At 35.8% G+C, this 21,346-nt stretch overlaps 1 protein-coding gene across 1 annotated transcript in view; it reads right to left on the minus strand.

Moving 5' to 3' along the window:
• Positions 1–1,186: 1,186 nt before the first annotated feature.
• LOC145665807 (thyrotropin-releasing hormone receptor-like) overlaps positions 1,187–21,346 on the minus strand; it is a 168,898-nt gene continuing 148,738 nt past the window's right edge. The window contains exon 2 of the transcript XR_014127659.1: positions 1,187–1,324. The gene's annotated coding sequence lies outside the window, so the exon portion shown is untranslated. The remainder of the gene's footprint in view (positions 1,325–21,346) is intronic.

Genomic DNA, 21,346 nt, shown 5'->3' on the forward strand with positions numbered 1-21,346 from the left:
GTGTGTGTGTGTGTGTGTGTGTGTATTAAAGACGTGATCAATTCAAGCCAGAGTACTATATACGCTAAATGAACGTATATGAAAGACTCATATACAGGGCCGGTGCAAAGGTGCACGTGCACCTCCCCCCCCCCCTTCGTTGTAAATATACACTACCTAAAGTGAGAAGGTAGCAGTGAAAATAACAACACTTTCCAAAAATTTCTGCTGTCATATTTCCGTGTGGGCTTGGAACAAAGGGAAGTTTTGCAAAATCGATAGTTTAAGTCAATTTTCTAAAAGTTGAAAGAAAAGGATTTACGGAGAACAGACACTTAGTATTTCCAGGGCATTTCCTCACTCACACTACAGATGCCTAAAGGCATTTAAAAAATTCCAACTCAATTCAAATGTACTGGTAGTTATTGGTACATTCCGCCTCAGAAAATCTTAGATCCGACCCTGTTCATATATAACTAACAATAATTTCACTATATATATATATATAACTTTATGATCCATTTTGCTTCAACAAAATCAAAAATAAGATGAGAAAAACAAACAAAATTCAAGGTTTTGGAAAAATCTTACTTCAGTTCTACTCACGCTTCTACAGATAATCTGTTTGCTATTGGGAATGTATTATTTGTGCCTCTAAACAGAAGCTCTGTAAGCTAAAGGACATTAAAAGCTGGAGTTCGTTCCCGTTAGAAGGTAAGAGATAACAGCAATCAAAGCGGGAATATAGAGATAAATCTTACGTACTTTCCCAGCTCGTCAACATCTGCACTGATTCAAATAAACAAAAGAAAAATAAACATATATCTGAACTGATTCGAGCTACTAGTACTTATTTTATGATAAGTTGTTTGCAGTACAAAAGTCGCTAGATTTGTAAATAAGTCGCCAAATCGTCATTCCAAAATCACCAAAAAAGTCGCTAATCGGAAAAATTATTTTTTGTCGCTATCCTGGAATGCGAATCCCCTAGATTTAGCGACTTTTCCCCCAAATTGGCAACACTGAAAGAAACTGGTTGCATAAAATATTAATAAATAGATCAAGATATTTAGACTATTTAATGTGTAGTAAATATTATACATTATACACGATTAATGTAAAAGTATGATTGAAATTAATAATAAAGCACAATAAAACATAATTTGGAAAAAAATAAAGCATAATTAAACAAAAAATAAAGCATAATGTGGGTTGCTCTAGTCATCACTCTCACCGTTGCCACTAGACTTCTGTGTGCCGTAAGGTATTGCCATCTCTGTCACGCATTGACAACGAGTGCTTGCGTATTTTGAAACGAACAGCATGTTTCTATCTGTTACCAGTCCTGAGAAGAAAAAATGGGAGGTGTTATAACTTTGAATGCACCTCATATTACATGTATTATATATTTAGTTTCCAAGATTCGAAGTGATGTAAACTATTTTATCTAATTCAACGGTGGAAATGGAATTTCACAACTAAGAGTCAATAATAGATCGGAAGTATCTATTAAATAAAAGACTTTCTCTCGAAATTCAGAAACATAGAATTGCAACTAAGGGTACTTTCTGTTCTTCTCTTTCTCAAATAACACGACCTGGCATTTTTTTCCTTTTCTAATGCATCACTTGAAAAACATTTCCCTTTCTCGTAGAAAGATTAAAAATTGGTTCACATGTACGTAAAAACTTCATGAGCAAACGTTTGAATTCACTGCTTATTACTAGAAGTAATATATTAATGGTTGGTATCTTAATATCAGAAAGCGAAATTCTGAAATAGAATGTTTCTAGGATCGTTTGATGTGTACTGGTGTGTATAGGGGAAGGCGTTGTACCTTTGAAACGGTGTCTTCCCGTTGTGCCTACTTCCCGTTATGCCTACAGGCCCTCCAGCACTTTGTAGAAAATATTTTTAATGATCTTATCTGTAGGCAGAACGGTAATTCCCGTTGTGCCTACTTCCCGTTCTGCCTACTCTTTCGAGACGGGGAATTCTGTGCAGGGAGGGATCTTTTCTAGGGATTTTTTCTTTAGTAATTCTAATAGATTCTGTAAGAAGAATAACTATTCCTTTAAATTTCATCATATATTTTAAATGTTATCTTACTTGCTCTTCTCAGAAAAAATGACTAGGTACAGTTTTGTTATTAGCAGCGTTATTCACGTCTACTTTAGTAGAGATGTGTTTTTTTAATACTTACAGAGAAATGGAAAATTAATTGATTCAGTTACAAGAAAATAAACTTATTTCGGTCTAATATCAAGTCATTTCACAACAAAATTTTATTCAGTTTTCCAGTAGTTCATCTCCAACATTCTAAGGCTCGCAGTACGTAATAGGTGCTACAGTTCACATCCTCAAAATATATTTGGCCATATATTAAACAAACAATGCAAGAAGATGCATAATTCGGTCTCTTTTCTTTTTCTAAAAAAAGCCTTTGTCTTCTACATCACAGATCTTTTTCCGGCATCACCTCTATATATGATCAGGTGCTTTGTCCTCTATACATGATTCTGTATTACACGCAATATGTCGTACTTATATTGTAAAAAAAGAAAAAAATGGGACCGCAATGGCTCAGGGGTAGAGCGTTCACCTCTGGTGCATGGGGTCCATGGTTCGATCCCAGCTCGAGCCAGGTGAGCTTTGTGGTGGACAAACACCGTGTGCGTTGGTTTTCTCGGTGTTCTACCGTTTTCTCCTACTTTCCACTATTTCATTCATTTCTCATCATCACCGTCTCCTTTAGCCTAGCCAGCATTACCGTAGGACGTAAAACTTAAAAATTTCATTTCATTTCATTTATACTGTCAATGTAAATACTAAATACCACATATCGTCAATATACCCAATGTAATTTAAATAAAGATCTCATAATCGTTGTTCAAAATGTAAACAGTATGCAACCACATCTATGTAAGCCATCAAGCCTATTACACGTGGTTCCAGCCTTCCTAATAATCGTAAATATCTGTGATTTTATTCTGTATGTGACCACACAAATAGCATTTTAATTTCGATTATTTTACGGTAAAAATATTCTGTGAAATGTAATGGAAATTCAGAAGGAGCCTTCTTTGCGAATTTCTCAGAGTTTTCATTCTCACCGTCGTGAGTAATCCGATTGGGTAGAGAAGCGTGATTATCTAAGCAAACTCATCACCAACAAAACGCCGAACACGTATTTCATACTTTGACCGTTTCTGATTTTGAAAACACTCCTGTGTAGACTATAAGTCATTACTAGGCACCTTGCTTATCACACTGACACTAACAAATCATATATAATAACTTTTTAACGTAATAAGTAAAAGCTTGTTGTGATTCTTATTGAAACGTTTATGTTGCGAGCGGAGCAAGCAAGAAAATTTTTATCATATCTATTTCTTTGCAAACTAACAATATTGATTTAATCGGACGCCAATACGTTTTCAGGGCGACGCGTCGTTTACTGACTTCCCATATTTTTTCTTTCTTCTTGCTTGTTCGGCGACCCCTACTATTAGCGCTCAGGGCAACAGCCCCGCTCGTTCCCCTCTAGCTACGCATCTGATTACTATAACAGTCTTCGTTGGGTTTTCAGTATTTAGAAAATGTTATTTCAATAAAGTGAAGAATTATATATAACATTTTAGATGCATGGCCGCTGAAAAAAAAAAAATCTCTTTATTAAACTGCAACTATGATTCTGTTCCTTGAATTTTGTCAGTTTTATCAGAAATTTTCCATGGGTTTTGTCTTGCATTCGCAATAATCTGTTTCGTAATTCTAAGAAATTATGTAAGAAGAATAACTATTTCTTCAAGTTTCATCATAAATTTTAGATGTTATTCTACTTTTTCTTCTGGGAAAAATTGCTGGGATATAGTTCTGTTATTAGCAGGGTTGTTTGCATCTACTTTAGTAAATATGAATATTATTTCTTTTTAATTCCTACAGGAAAATGGAAAATTGATTCAGTTGAAAAAAAAAAAAAAAAAAAAAAAACAGTTTGACATTGAAACTGAAACGAAAACGAACATAAAACGAAGTTTCTTCGGTCTAATATCAAGTCATTTCACAAGAAAAATTTATTCGGTTTTCCAGTATTTCATCTCCAACGTGCTACGACTCATAGTACGTAAAATGTGCCACAGTTCACATCCTTAAGACATGTTTGATGGCCATATATTAAACAAATAGGGCTAATGCAACAGGATGCATAAGGGGGCCCTTAAGAAAGGGTCTTAGTATCCTTGGGAAACGAAATCTACGGGAAACGAAAGTTTTGGGAAACGAAATCTACGTTAGCAGTGATTAGTATTTCATATATAGGCCTACTCATTCGGTCATTTTAGTCCTTTATGTTTTTCCATTAGTTTCGTTTGTCATTGTTGTATTGCCTATGTGTTCTACAATTGTGAGCTCAGAAGTGTCTGGATATGAAATGGTGCATAGTGTCTTTAATGGAGTGTGGTAAGCGTAATTATTATTCTCATTCCATAAAAAATCATTTCTGAGATCTGCATGCCAATACGAAATTTTAATCTGCTCATACCAGAGATCTGAAATTAACTCTATACTAGTGTAATGATTACAAAACTGAATACTTATAAATTTACCGTGTTACTAACAACAAACAACAGACGTTATCCTTAACGTTATCTACGACAGACGTTAACATGCAACTTCCAATCGTTGTTGAATGTCTATTGTCAAGCTTTGATTTGTTTTATGTAATTAATGTTTCTCTCTTTTCCAGAGATATATGGAACCAATATGATAATGTTGAGGGAAGAACAAATAATGTTGTAGAGGGCTGGCACTCTAAATTAAACAGAAAACTGACAAGAGAACATCCAAATATTTTTACATTTGTACAGCTGTTGCAGCAAGAACAGAGTGAGAATGAAGCTTGTATGCTGATGTTGGAGGTAGGAAAAAAACCGAAGGAACCAAAGCTGAAATATAAGCGAATTGAACAAAAAATAAAATCATTGAAGGCACGTCTGGAATCACATGTAATAGACTTGGTGGCTTACACAGATGCAGTTGCATACTGTTTGCATTTAGAACAGTGATGGTGAGATGTTTTAAATATATTGGCTATATTAACGATATATGGTATTAACATTGACGATATGTAGTATTTACATTGACAATATAAGTATATGTAACATTGCATGTAGTATAGAATCGTGTTAGAAGACAAATTACCTGTTAAGGTAATGCCAAAGAAGGAGCAGTGATGTAAAAGACAAAGGCTCTTTTTTTTCAAAAGGGCCGCCTTATGCATCCTCTTGCATTGTTTGTTTAATGTATGGCCGAACATGTCTTGAGGATGTGAATTGTGGCACTTTTTAGTACTGCAAGCCTTAGTATGCTGGAGATAAACTACTGGAAAACCGATTAAAATTCGGTTGTGAAATGAATTGATATTAGCCCGAAGTAAGTCTGTTTCGTGTTCGTTTCAGATACAATGTCAAACGGGTTACTGGCAACTGAATCAATCAATTCGAGGAAAGAGATATGATGGAGACAAACACTCTTTTTAAAGGCCGCCTTATGCATCCTCTTGCGTTGTTTGTTTAATAGTTGGCCAGACATGTCTTGGGGATGTGAACTGTGGCATTTTTTAGTACTGCAAGTCTTAGCATGCTGGAGGTAAACTACTGGAAACCCAAATAAAATTTTGTTCTGAAATTGCTTGATATTAGATCTTTTTTTTTTTTAATGTTTGTTTCACATACAATGTCTAACATTCTTGCAACTGAGTCAACCAATTTTCCATGTATGATGAAACTTGTAGAGGTGGTGGTTGTTTTTACAGAAGCTTTTAGAAATACTAAAGAAATATTCCCTACAAAAATTCCTCCCTGCACATAATTCCCCGTCTCGAAAGAGTAGGCACAACGGGAAGTAGGCACAACGGGAATTACCGTTCTGCCTAGAGATAAGATAATTAAAAATATTTTCTTTAAAGTGCTGGAGGGTCTGTAGGCAGAACGGGAAGTAGGCACAACGGGAATGAACCTTTGAAACAATGTACCTTTGAACACCTGTGCTTTTCTCGAATTCAGAGCTATCTAGGTGCACTGATTAAAATTCATTTGAAAGATTAAATGAAAAAAAAAAAAGCACTACAAACGCGTTTTGCTGTTGTTTACTGAGTGTTGTGTGGAGTAATGTTCCTTTTAATTTTTTCACCCCCAAAACGAAGATTTTTTGTAGTTACATTTTGAGTTTTGTGCTCTTCGGTTTTCGGAACTTGTGATATTTATTGGTCAAAACTTGGGGTAGAATCATTGGCGAATACAGTAATATTTTTAGTTTTAACTTCTGTTCAATATTTAAGCTAGTGGAGAACTTTCTTTCCTCTTGTACCTATGAACATTCATGCATCGTGTACTTTTGAACGATAAATAATACTGTTTAAAGCTGCACAATGTAAATAGTTAAAACACTTGATGTATTTTATATAGGTTAGGTTAGGATATAAAGTTATTAATTATAATTTTAAGTAGTTTCTATATATTCGCTTATTATATAACATAATGTTTAAGAGTTGTATATGCTCAACTTTATTGTTCAAAAGTTTTTGTTAGAATTTCTCAAGTTTTAATTTAATTGAAAAAAAATTAATTCTAGGAAGCTTTTTATAGCTAAACCTTTTATTGCAATTTATAACTGTTAATATATGTGGCTTCTTTTTATATTATTGCCGCAGAAACATTGTAATTATCACTGTTCAAAGGTACAAGAGGGTCAGTTCAATGGTACACGACCATAATGTACCTGTGAACAAAACGGATTTGTTCTTATTTTATCTTATAAAAGCTGTTGTAATTATGTAACACGTTTAAAAATCCTATCTGACAGCAAAGAGATGACACTTCAAATGTACGACAAAAATTCGGGGGAAAGTGCTGAAAGACTCTAAGACTCTAAAAGTGTTCACAGGTACAACGCCTTCCCCTATGTCTAGGAGAAGGTATGCCTACTTTTTCAACTTGTTAGGCATTCTCGATCATATTTCTTTATTTTTTCTTCCTTATTTGGACCCCTTATGCACAGCTTTCCCTGCATTGAATATTGAAGCGTGAAAATTTTCATCATAGTTTCATCATGTATCCACATCATTAAAAAAAATCTTATCGTTAAAAGTGAATAACAATAATGGTGAATAGAGGTTCACTAATGGGCATAGATAGTACGACGCCAGTCACTTGAGGGGCGCTCTCAAAATCGGCCCCCTTCTACATCATGGGGACTGCAAGGCTGTCATAGTCGGTACTGATTTACGCTATTGATTTCACGTGCATTCAGTGTCACGATGTTTTCCTTTGAAGAGATGGCAACTCTACATACACTACTTATGCTTAGAAATCTAAAACTAGAAGTTTAGTTAGAGTCACAGAGGAAGAGATTAATGCAAATATTCCCGTCCCTGTCACGAGTTAAACATGCATGATGGGTCTAAGTATAACAACTAGTTTTAAGCTGTCCTTACAAGACGAATAGCTTACTTTATTTTATTACATGAAACAAGAAATATTAGAATTGTACCCATTAACAACAACGAAACAGGCTTATCTTAATACAGAATCTCGTGCGGTCCTACTTGTATTTATACATACGTAAAGAAGTTTAATCAACTGCGCTTAACCAACAATCTTACTGCATTAATTCAACTTTAAAACTGTAATTGTTTTGCATAACGACTTTGGCTACTTAAATTCCGATAATTTAGGGAGCAACATCAAGGAACTTCACACTGAGTGGCTTACCAAGTAAGCCTTATCATTCAGATAGAATAAGAAGTTTGTTAACTTAAGATTGAGGCAGAAGTTCGTATAATAGGTCAATTGCACAGAAATAAACAACGAATATGGAATTCCATGTTAAAGGATAGCGTTTATGATGTTTCAAGTAGGCATTCCGATTTCTCTTTAAACGCTGTTAAGAAATGACTTGGCTGCGGTGTTGCCAAATAAATATGCCAAACGGCAACGTTGCTTAACCGCCTTCGCATCATTCGCTTAGCTCACAAGCCATCTACTATATCCCACGCTTTAGTTGGACGTTTCCGGGAAAGAGAAGGTTTGGTACGCTTTAAAAAGTATTAGAAGGAAAATATTGTATGAAATGAAATGAAATCTTTTAAGTTTTACGTCCCACGTTTATGCCGGTAAGGCTAAAGGGGACGATGATAATGAGATACGAAAGAAGTGAGAGGAAACGGGAGAACCGGGAGAAAACTCATGCGCATGGTATTTGTCCATCACAAAGTTCATTTGCCGTGAGCTGGGATCGAAACAAGGACCCCATGAACCAGAGGTGGACGCTCTACCGCTGAACCACAGTAGCCTCAATACTATGCGAAGATCGATCTGGAGAAATTACACTGTATTTATTATTATTATTATTATTATTATTATTATTATTATTATTATTTATTATTATTATTATTATTATTATTTATTATTATTACTAGCAGCGTTCACCCCGCTTCGCTGCGGTCATCCCGGAAGTTTTCGCTTTCAAGTGATATGATAAAAACCATAGTAGATTGCAGTAAATGTTAACATTATATCGCCTGTCATTTATGTTAACCCGCCGAGTGACACGGTCATGCGGGTTGCATATAAATACGTTTATTTTTACCTATGATGAACTAACAAAGGATTTGTACGTTATGGACACTTGAATGGTCAATTATCTCAAGACACTGGTAATTAAAAATTAAAGTGATATGATAAAAACCATCTAGGGTCCAAATCCTAATAACCCCCCAAAAATAAAAGAAATTGGTTCAGCCGTATTAGCGTGATGAGGGAACAAAGGATTTGTGCGTTCTCTTTTATATATAAGATTATTATTATTATTATTATTATTATTATTATTATTATTATTATTATTATTATTATTATTATTATGTATAGGCATGTCGTTATGTATTAAATAAGTATGTACGAGGGCCATCCGGAAAGTAGTACCCGTTTGTGCAATAAAGACACAGTAGTACATATTAACAAATATAGGCCTACACATTTTTATTGGAAAGAGCATACTTTACACTACTTCTCCACATAATCACCAAGCAAATGGAGACATTTGTCATACCGTGTGACGAGTTTTTGTATTCCAGCGTCATAGTCCTCCGCCGCCAGCGTATTTGAGATACGTAGTCACGCCTCGTTTAAGTTCTTCATCGCTGCCAAATCTTTTTCTCGCCAGAAAGTCTTTAAGCTTCGTAAAGTGATGCATAACAAACCCATGTTTCGTCCCCTGTAATGATGCGATTCAGGAAAGAGTCTCCTTCATCGGAATAACGTCCCAGAAACGTCAGTGCTGCAGCCATACGCTTGGTTTTGTGTTCATCTGTGAGCAAGCGAGGGACCCACCTTCCACAGATTTTTGAATAATGCAGATGGTCTTTGACAATTTCATGAACAATTGTTCGAGACACATTAGGAAAATGTTCACAGAGTTCATCAATTGTGACGCGCCGATCGTTCCTCACGCATTCGACTACTGACCTCAGCAGTTCGTCTGTAATGACAGATGGTCTCCCTGAACGCTCCTCGTCGTGTGTACTCCCCCTCCCAGGTTGAAGTAGCGACACCAGAGCCGAACAGACGACTCGTCCACCACATTGTTTCCATACACCTCCTTTAATTGGCGATGAATTTCACAAGGTCGAACATTTCGTGCATTAAGAAATTTAATCACGGCCCTCACTTCACAACTGGCGGGGTTCTCAATTTGTTTAATCATTATAAACCAGCACAGACACAACACAGGCACTGCTATCGTCACGCAACATCGCACAAAGCAAGCAGACAAGCCACTCACGCGGTCTGACCTTGCCCAGCGGCTCCCCGAGTCGTCAGTGCTTCATGCGGCGCAAACGGGTACCACTTTCCTAATGGCCCTCGTATAGGCATGTCGAACACGATCTACAGAACATATCTAATATTTACCAAACCTGGGATGGAGATAGACTTTCACTTGCTTAGACAGCATGTTAAATATTTTTCTGTATAGGCCTCTCGTTTCCGAGTAATTGGCCACCAAATTTAAGATCTGGACTAACAAACATTTTCTTTAATTGCTACTTAGTACAGTACTTAGGAGAAAATATATGGAACAAATGTGTTAAACATTAATTTTAAGGTTAAACGTTAATCAGTTAAACTTTAAATAAATGAAATGAATGCTTGTAATAGAAGTTTGCTAAATTAGTGATCGACTATGTTTTTCAATTTTTCGATCGTGAAATCATTATACTAAATTAGTAACACGTATCAGGGTCATGTGTGGACTATCTGAAGAAGTTTCGTTTCTATGACATGGTATTTTTTCAATTAATATTAAAACCGGAAAATTCATATCATTTCTGTTTTTAATGAAGAGATTAGAATAGGGATGGAACATGTTCTTGGGATTCTTAATCAATTGCGGAAAACAGCTTCTTGCTATTCAGTACCGTTTTAACTCTGAAGTGATCAACGTTAAAAGCAGAAATGGTTGCTTTATCAACTAAGTCAATTCGTAACTTTTGGTCGTCCATATTCTGGCCAAAATTGGTGGTGATCCATAAAGTAACTCTTCAAATTTTCACCTTCAGCGAGATAGGAGAGAAGAGTACAGTAATTGTAGTAATAGTAAAACAATGCTATACGCTAATTTAACTTTGCATTGCAGACTATTCCTAATCTATACGCAAATTTAACCTTGAATTTTAGAGTATTCGTAATCTCTTAAACTCCAAAAAAATATGCGGTAACTGGCGCTGTTAGATTTTTCATAAGTTATTGGCAGTTTTCGGCTAAAAACCAGAAGTCTCAAAATTTCCTGTTTCCTTCTATAAGTTGACACCTGTATGTTAGATTTCCAGCTTTACTTAACAGTAACTCTGGTCCCATGCGACAAATGTATATCATTCATGCAAATCGATGAATGACATTTTCAGTATAAGTAGGTTACAATGGTTAAATATTCTAAATCAACTCCAAATAATGGTTGTTAGAAACACAGCCATGATTTTACGAGAACTCTGTATAGTACAAGAGAATTTCTGTAACATTTTAAACATTTAATGAAGAAAACAAAATATTCAAAGTATCCAAAATACCAATCGACAGATCTCGTCAAACTGAATTAAATTATATAGATAAATGCAAAATCCTCATGCGTACTTTCCGAAAAGCTTCCACAAAAAACAAATAGAGGTATTTGTAAATCTAAAAATTGATGCTTTACTCTAACGATCTCACGCATTAAGATAAAACTTATAATGAAATATAAGACCTACTACCTACATCAAATTTTTCATTGTGATACTTGCAAGATGGCAGCACATGGTACTATTAATGAGATACAGCGCAAAATTATGATAAAAAATAAAACATACAGTAATTAGTAGACTGCATCGAATTGGACAAATTGAGATGTTTGCGGATAAATCATCAGCGTTCAGGCAGAAGTCACTAACTCTAAAAAGATACAGATAAGTACTTCTTCCAGTACGATAACGATACACAAGGTGAAATACACGAGTTTCTAACATTGTCAGACTAGATGTAGCAAGTGAAATTGTGATGCTAAGCGTGGTTATCCTTAGCATAAGAATGACATCTAGTACATCTACCCTCATAATACCTATCAGAACGTCGTATATTTCACCTCGTATATCGTCCTCGTACTGGAAGAAGTACCTAACTCCGTTCGTATGTTTTTCGAGTTAGTGACTTCTGCCTGAACGCTGCCTGCACACTGACGGAAATTCTTTTTACGTAATTTAAAAAAAAAAAACCTAGAGAAACGATTTAAATGGCGTTAAAAATTATAATCGTTCGTTTCCAATAGTAATTGACAGTTTCAGCACATTGTTTATTTATTTGCATGCTGTAAATGTACAGAGCGTTCAAAAAGTCTCTATACACCTGAATCGTGGCAAGTCAAAGTTTGGAGGCTCATGGGGGACATTTCCAACATTTGGTGTGAAAATGTGTGTGAATATGCTACGCCCTGTACATAGTGCTTTTATGCCATAAAATATAATAAATTTTGAGTAAAATAATTTTCTCGTTGCTTTGAATATGTGACAATTCAGGTGTATAGAGACTTTTTGAACGCTCTGTATAACAAAAATACTATTAAGTAGCAGATTCTTGCCTGTTGTTAATTGCATTCTTCTAATTGTGACACATTTGATGTTAACAGTGCCACACACGCTATTTTTTTTTTTAAAGTAACGTGACACTTCACTCAGCTTTAGAGTATGATAGTGATGATATGACAAATATTTTTTACCATTCTGATCGACAAGTTGAAAGCATTTTTAGTAATAATGAATACATAATGTCAGCGGACAGCTAGACAAGCCTGAAATTAATTTTTCTCTCAAAATCTGAACGATGTTCTCTCTCTCTTTTTTTTCAGCTATCATTCAGTTATTGACTGTCCTAATACAATGAAAACATCTTTTTTTTTTTTTTTTTTTCGTAAACGATTCACTACTTCTGCTTAGTTTTTTTCTTTTTTTTAAATGTATGTGAGTGACTGAATCTGCACAGCCGTCCAGGATGTCACTTGCATACTGCAAACAAAAATCATCATCCATCAATGTCTGCATCTAAACAGAGAGTCTGGCATTCATCACAGTCATATCATTTCATCTAAATTACATCATGGATATGCCACTTGAAAAATCTTGATTCGTGGTTTGACCCAATTTAATAATATTAATAATAATAAAAAGAAAATTTCAGCTTGGAATTTTTAAAGTATGATTTGAATTTTATTTATTTTTCTTCGATGTTTAATACTTTAATTTAATATCAATTCTTACTAATATGTAAAAGAATATGTATGTGTGTCTGTCATTAAATTTTTACACAGAAAGGAACCATCTAAATAGGGATGGGCACGAGTCGAGCTAAAACTCGACTCGAATTCGGGTCGAGTTTCGAGTCGAGCCAAAGGTAATTTTCTCGAGTCGAGTTCCGAGTCGAGTCGCTGTTTTGAGGTCGAGTTTCGAGTCGAGTCGAGTTTGATAAATGGCTTGCTCGTTCAGCTCGTTTTAGCTCGTTTTGAAATCATGGCCTGATTGAGTGAATAGACTGGAAAGCGAAAGTTATGAGAAATGTAAGCATTAATGTGAAATACTTTTAGCGTTGCTCACGAGAGGGGACATTTCTCGCATCTCGTCTCGTCTCGATAACGAGACGACAATAGATTTTATAACGAGACAGCTTCGAATATGGTGAACATCAATATAAGTATATACTGTAGTTCTTACCATCAAGGCTCAGACCTGCACGGTTGAAGTTTTGAGCCCAAGCAGAAGCCCACCCCGGGAAGTGATGTTAACCGGCTCTACTCGGTTCAACTGAGTGAACAGCTCGAGCCGGCTCGGTTGGGATAAGACATCGTCTCGGCTCAATTTAGCCGACGGCTTGAGCTGGTTCGGTTGCGATGAGCCACCGACTCAGTTTGACTCTGCTCAGGTGAGCCTTCGGCTTGAGAGGGCTCTGTTCAAACGAGTCCATCGCCTCTGCTGGACTCGGCTCAACTAAGCCGATGGCTCCAGTGGAGTCGGTTAGGGTGAGAAATCAACTCGAACTCGGTTAGGGTAAGCCATCAACCTTTTCAAAGTAATAAATGCTGGTACCGTACGGTATTGGTTTCAAGGCAAATAGCTGTTTCTGTGTGATTAGTTACTTTGAAATAATTTTAAAAACTACGCAAAGATTTTCGAGACATTCGAGTTGAATCAAGATTTTTACGAGCAGTCTCGACTCGAATTCGAGTCGAAATCCGAGATGTCTCGACTCGTGCGCATCCCTACTTCTCGGTTCGGCTCCATAGTGAATGAGCTATGAGCAGAGCCGCTCAAGCCTTTGACAACCCTAAACCCGGGCCGAGTTTTGAACATGTTTGGCTTGCTTGGAATGCTTACTCCTCCGGAATTCAAATTCCAACCTCATGAACAACGTTCTTGCCTTCTAGACTTCACGACTACCTAGGTCGCAGTCAACTAGTTCTTAGTATTCAGATACATACCGCCTATCTTTCATGTTTATACACAGTGTTCTAATAATAATAATAATAATAATAATAATAATAATAATAATAATAATAATAATAATAATAATAATAATAATAATAATAATAATAATAATAGTAATAATAATTTGTAGTAGAAGTAGTAGCATTAATAATAATTATATTGTCTATGTAGAATAATTCAAGAGAGTACTTGAAACTACATACAGGATTTAGCTCGATTTGGCTCGTTTTGGCTCGACTCGACTCGAAACTCGAACAAAATTCGAGTCGAGTTGAAGGAAATTTTTCGAGCCGAGTTCTCGAGTCGAGCTAAAAGATATCTATTTCGAGTCGAGTCGAATTTCAAAGAAAACTCGCTCGAACTCGCTCGTGCCCATCCCTACATCTAAAAGCACCAAATTTTATACACAGATTCACCAAATCCAATCGGGTACGAAGGAGTTCTATTCGATTTTCGAATAAAGGGAGGTTGGGGGGGGGGAAACCACATGTTCTAGAGGTTAAACATGTATATACAAGAAGGTATCAAAAAGTTCGTGCAATCACCTAGAAGAAATTCATTAGTATTAGTATTAGTTCTTCTTTACTTAGTCTTCATGCCCATCAACACATTTTTGTCATCAGTTCTTCACTTTCTGTATGCCCGTTTTATAAAAGTCTGCAGTTTGGCTTTGAAACCACAGTTCAAACTCAGAAATAACGTCATCTCTATTGTCAAAATTATGTCCTCTGAGTGGACGACTCATTTCTGGGAAGACAAAGAAGTCACTTGAAGCTAGATCCAGTGAGTATAGGATATGGGGCAATATTTCATATCCTAATTCCACTGCCTTCATCATGGATGCATGGCCGGAATGAGCTGGTGCTTTGTCTGCTAACAGCAGGACCTCCTTTTATGACCAATCCACGACTTTTCTTCTTAGTTCCTCTGGTAACTTAGTCAGGAGATGGAAATAATAGGTATTAGTAAAAATTGGCCCTTGTGGTAGATAATCTGTCATGATGACCCCTTCACAGTCCCAGAAAAGTCCCTGAAGTTAAGCAATCCACATTACTCTACTATATTACAAGTTGCATAGTGTTAAGTCCATACTAAGAGCGGTCACTTTTGCTAGTATTTGACAACTGAGTAAAAACTGATTTCTTATCTGTTCAAATTTTCAAAATTCTATGTCCTTTTCTTCTCAAAAGCGAAAGTTCAAGGCGAATATAACCAGTGAAAGGTCTCTATATGGTTTCTTTCCTAAGTAAGTGGTTAACATATTTATCTTTACTGATAAAGACTTGAGTTCGATTACCGTCATAAATGTGGTTCGAACCCTGTTTGAACCAGTAATGATACATTTCATTAGCCTCACGGGGAGCACAGTCGCTCAATGATAAGAGTCTCAGCTCTAATGGGAGTGGTCGCTGTTTCAATCCAAGTCTATGTGAGTTTGTTGTGCATGACATAGTGTCCTCGGTTTTGTTTTCGATATTTCTTCCGTTTCCTCCTACATTCACAGTCCACGAATTCTTTGATAATCATTCACTTTTATTAATCATCTGTCCCCTGTAGCCTTCAGAGCATTATTTGACTTCATTGTATTTTTTCATTATCCTTGTTAGTGAAACGGGACGTTAAAATCCCACAAAAGTAATGGTTCTAAATTATCTGTAAATATTTATTACTCCATAGATCTGTGGTCATCCCATTGGCATCCAAAATTGCCAGTTATAGTGCACTAGGCTGAGGTTCGCTAACTTTTCACTTAAATGGCTTCATAATTATACTCACAATGATGATTCAAAACTGAAAATTCTGAATGCTAAAGACAATCAAATTCGAGACCAAGTTTAACCAATGAGGTTTAGTTGCCTGCTTGGTTGAAGTTTAGCGTTCCTTTTCTGCAACGAGGCTACATGAGATATGGATTTACAGTATGTGGTGGAATCCGAATCATCGTAATGTGTTCACATTTCGAAAATCGAAATTGGGAACCGCACTTTAGCAACCAGTCAGCGGAGAAGAATAAGAATTCAGTTACATGAGGATACATTTAAAATAATCTCATAAGGACGCTAATAGAGTTATGTGGAATTTTCATGACGAGATTTGAGCCGAAACAGACATTTTCTAATAGAAACAGATGTATTTTTCGAGACGAGACAGAGTTCCAATATAAACATTCATTTTTCGAGACGAGACAGTTTTCACTGTTGTCTCGTGCGTATCCCTAAACGAGATTCATGAATCATTTGATACTTAAATACTTCTTACTGAGTCATTAAGATTACGTAAATGCAAATTTAGGATAAAATGGTAAGTCGAAGTTGTAGAATTATTCAAGTCCTCAATTCAACTTCTAAATTTCTTACATTTTACAACGTTTTAGATTTAGTAGCTGTACACTTTTATAACATGACCTTAATTGTACCGTAATTGTCTTAAATCAATAATAATAAGAGTAAGAAGTCTTTGTGCTGCTAGAACACGTGAAGAACTACAACAAACAAGATGCTTATATTTAATCAGCATGAACACCCATTGCCTAGGTTTCTGACTTTCTAGGCAAGAACTTACTGTCTGTTAATGCTAGTTACTGCTCATCTTTTTTTTTTTTTTTCACGATGCTGGGCATGAATGCTACCCTAATCGATCTATTCTACGAAAACTAAAGAAAAAAGGCCATATACAACGAGCTATATTGGTTCGCTTTTAAAATACATTGATTGCTGATACAATTTATATTTTTCATATTAAAATAAACAATGGCTAGTCGTTATTAATATTAGTCCTCCTGGATTTACAACTCCGCTGTATTTTTACCTACAACGATCGAATGACAAGAATTTTGTTAGAAATTCGGTGTAATGTAACCCAGAAAGTCTTACAATGTATCTAGAAGCCGTAATATATGGGTTTTATATTCCTACATAGATTTTTTTTATTTCTTCTCTTGTATTTTATTCCATTTTATGTTTTGTAGTATTTATCTTTTTTATTTAAGTAGGATATTGTATTTTTATGTAGTTAAAATTCTTTTTCTTTTGTATTTGTTTATTTTTGGTATTATTATTATTATTATTATTATTATTATTATTATTATTATTATTATTATTATTATTATTATTATTATTATTATTATTATTATATGTATGTACTTGGTTAAGTGCTCGGAGAAGGCTGCATAACCTTAACTTCGCTACGTGAAACAAGTCATAAATAAATAAATAAATAAATAAATAAATGGTATCTGAAAAGTGGAAAGCGAAAAGAATGGATTCAAAATGTAATAGGAGAGGTCAAAGTCATCTGGAATGTACTCGTATCTTTGGAGGAACTTGATATGTGATAGCAAGATTACTTCAAAGAGAGACCAAATATTGCTTTATGCGACTTAAGTAAACTAAGAAAGCAAGTCGTGAAAGAAAGAAAGCCTAAAAATGGCACTATGGTACACACTTTGATACTTCAATGTGAACAAATAAAATAATAAGAGGTTTCACATGATCATGATGGAATTTATCGTTCTGAATTTGATAATGAAAGCTATTCATAAGAGGGAAACTCGTGTAGAAATACTATGAGACAATGATGTGTGAAGTGCATTTATCACATAAAGTACATATAAGATGTGGGGAGCTGCGAAGTTTTGTTCGCGGTACAAGGGCACATGTTATATATGCATATGTTGTGTGTGTTAAAGAAAGACAGGGAAGACCAGAGCTTCTTAAAGAAGTTTACCGTTTTGGCATCGACATATACTCTCGAACGACACAGAACAACACTACAGTATACAAATGCGTGTTCGTTTTGGTAATGGGTGGAGCTGTGCAATTCGTGACTAGAGCATCCGTAAGCCATAGAGAAGAAGCATTTGGATAACATCTTTCGAAACCAACCTACAATACTTACAAAAAGAAAAAGAAAATATCACAGCATTAGCATATAAGCTTATAAGTCGAAGGTTTCAGAAAATCAATTCAGCACATTAAGTACAAGTGACACTTGGGTCTTGAAATGGTAGAACAATAAAAAGCCAACAAAATAACAGCTTACAAAACCCATTTTTGCTGAAGTATGTCCTGGGGGTACCATCACCTCTTCTTTTCAAAGTGCCGTTATCATCGAGAGCTATCTTTATTCGATCGCAAACATGTTATTTTCCCGTCATAATATTAGGTATTAAAACAGATACGAGAGCGAGAAGAATTATGCCGATGAAGCCAATCTTATATGAACATTTCACATTTACAAATTATACTCTGACCTGCCTATTATTTTTCACTTCTTAGCTACTGGTTAAGTTCAAAATACACACACACCCAAGAAGTTTCTTAATATTTTGTTTAAGGTGTCATGAAAATGCCGAGACCTGTGGTGTACTTTTGTGTAGCTGTGCTCTCTTCCAATATTGCACAGAAACTTGCTTTGGGCGACCTAGGAACGTGAATCGTGGGATATCTATGGGAGTGCCATGTTTGTCAGTGGATGTCAAGTGGGGGGAAACGGAATTTCGTGCAGAATTCCTGTGGGGCAATTCCGGGCTCGGTGCTAGAGCGTTCACCTCCAGTACTTGGGGTCCCTGGTTCGAGCCCATCTCACGCCGTGTGAACTTTGTGGTGGACAAGCACCGTGCTCGTGGGTTTTCTCGGGATTCTCTCGTTTCCTCCCACTTTCTTCATCCCATCATTTCGTTCATTTCTCATCATCACCGTCTCCTTTAGCCTAACCGACATAATCGTGGAACGTAAAGCTTAAAGATTTCATTTTCATTTCATTTTCGATTTTGTGTCAATCTTCACGATTACAAGATGCGATAAATCAGCAATAACAAGAACATAGCAAACAATACCCAAATTAAGTTGTGGCAAACAACACTGTGTCACACTACACGTAATCCTAGGAACCATAAGACATCTAAAGGAAGTTCAGTGAACATTTTATGCTTTGTGGACTAGGGGAGAAATGTTTTAGTAGGAAAGGGTCTATTACGTGCATTACTATATCATGATGGTTTGTGTACTCGACAACTGCATCAACGTCCGATACCACTTGCAGGTATACTAAATAGCAGTTCCTTGCCTTCATAACCTTGGAGTTCAACGATGATGTAAGATAAAATAATCAGCCCTACGACAAATATTGCAGGAATGACGATTTCAGATTTCAGCTCGGGGAAACTTTGAATAAATGGAAGGGGTGACAGTAGCACTGCCAACATACGAATAATAGGAGAAATGCCCTGGGGGTGATTTCGTAGCTCTGGGGAGATTCTCCCACAGCCACTCCCTGAAATAATCACTGATGGCAGGAATTATCCATTGTGTTTTTACATACCTGTAATTATACTTTTGTTTGCAAAAAGGACGGTATAATGTGCAATAACAAAAGATTTGAAGAACGGATGTGCTTTAAGTGATAGAATACTTTTTCTTGCATAAAATAGGTCTTTTATTTGTGACACCAGTCACAGGATTAATCTGAATAAGAACCAAGAGACAGGATCCGATTGGAATTGGAGGTTTAGCGCCACTTTCAGCACCGAGACTCTATATAAGACATGGTCCTACAGCATAATATATAACAAAATACTTTGGATAGGGTAATAATTACCTGTACCTTGGGCAGAAAGTGCTCATACATATGCACTATACTTCATAGAATGTTAATTTAATAATAACAGAAGAAGAATGTTTTTAAGATATGTAAGAGATTATTATGGGATAGTTGTTGCTATGTACATGTTTATGGATACCTAGTCAGCAAGTTTGTGTGCTTGACAGTTTTAAGGAAAAGATATTATAAAGTATATCAACTAATAAACCATTTTTAACACCGTTCACCGACTTTATGATTCTAATAGTAAAGGTGAGAATAATCGTATATAATTATTGAAGCTAATTTTTACATGCAAAGAAATTCCACTCGAAATTTGTATATTTACTTAGCCGAACCAGGTTAACGACTATTCTTGATAAGTCGTTGTAAAAATTTTGGTTTACCTCACCCGGGACCATACCGCAAATTCACATCCCGAAGCAGAGTAAGGTTGAATTTTCTTTTTGTCATATAGTTAATGAATACAAATTTGACCATATTACGAAGTGGTAGAACAATTATAAGAAAAATGGACAATGAAACAATGGAAAAGGAATCCCATAATAGTGACAATGGTGAACATAATGTAGCACCAGAAATGACATCATCAGAAGATCGAATCTTGCTAGTATTACAGCAGCAATTGATGCAGATGTCTACTGAGTTAAAGCAGACGATGAAGCATAACTCTGAAGAATTAAGTAGACGAATAGAACAGAAGTCTGATGAATCTAACAAACAATACGAGGAATTAAGCAAACGAATGGAACAGAAGTCGGATGAAGCAAAACAATTAATTATCCAGACGATGAGCGATATCACCTCGCAGTTCGAGGAAAAATTAAAAGGAATATCGGAGCAATGCCAGAGTAATCACAACCACCTGAGCCAAGAAATCAGTAATATAAAAAAGGATTTAGAAGTAACCGAATCTTCTGTTCAACAACAAAAGATCCAAGTCATCAGTAATGCTAACAACATACGTACAAACACGCAATTGTTAGCTACGTTACAGGAAGAAATTAGAATGCTACAGGTTAAGGACCACACATACTACAATAACCCGTATGATGGTCGCTTGGAGTTTCCACACTCACCAGAGATGAACCCACCTTCGCCAGTATCTGATGAGGATATCATTTTAGAAGAAAGTCATCCGAAGAGTACAGATGGACGAAACATAGATGGTGTAACGACACATCACGTCATGAATAGGAACTGTCACCCAATGGGTACATGGAATGATAAAAGGAAGGTAAAATTAAGTGTTAAGATGAGTGAAATACGAGCCATGAGTAAATTCAGTGGTAAGTGTAACGAGAATGCTACTTCTTTCTTAGAGAAATTCCAGGATGAGTGTAATATAATGTGTATAGATAGATCACAATATATGAAATTAATCCCTCATGTATTACTCCCACCTTGTTCACTATGGTTTAAAGCAGTACGTGATCACATCAGTACATATGATGAATTCAAAGCGGCATTGATCGCGAATTATGAAAATGACTTTTTGCTGGCAAATAGAGATGCCACCATTAGAAATCAACACTTCAATCCTCGATTGCATAAATCTGTTGTAGAGTTTGTTGTAAATACATACAACGAATTAAAGGTCGTTAATCCATTGCAATCGGAATCGAGAATAATAGCATCAATTCGAAATTTGCTTCCATTTAAGTTACAACAGATCTTATTTTCCACACAGTGTATGAGTTTCAA

The sequence above is a fragment of the Thermobia domestica genome, chromosome 12, assembly GCF_964235325.1.
Source record: "Thermobia domestica chromosome 12, izTheDome1.hap1.1, whole genome shotgun sequence".
Taxonomy (NCBI): Eukaryota; Metazoa; Arthropoda; class Insecta; order Zygentoma; family Lepismatidae; genus Thermobia; species Thermobia domestica.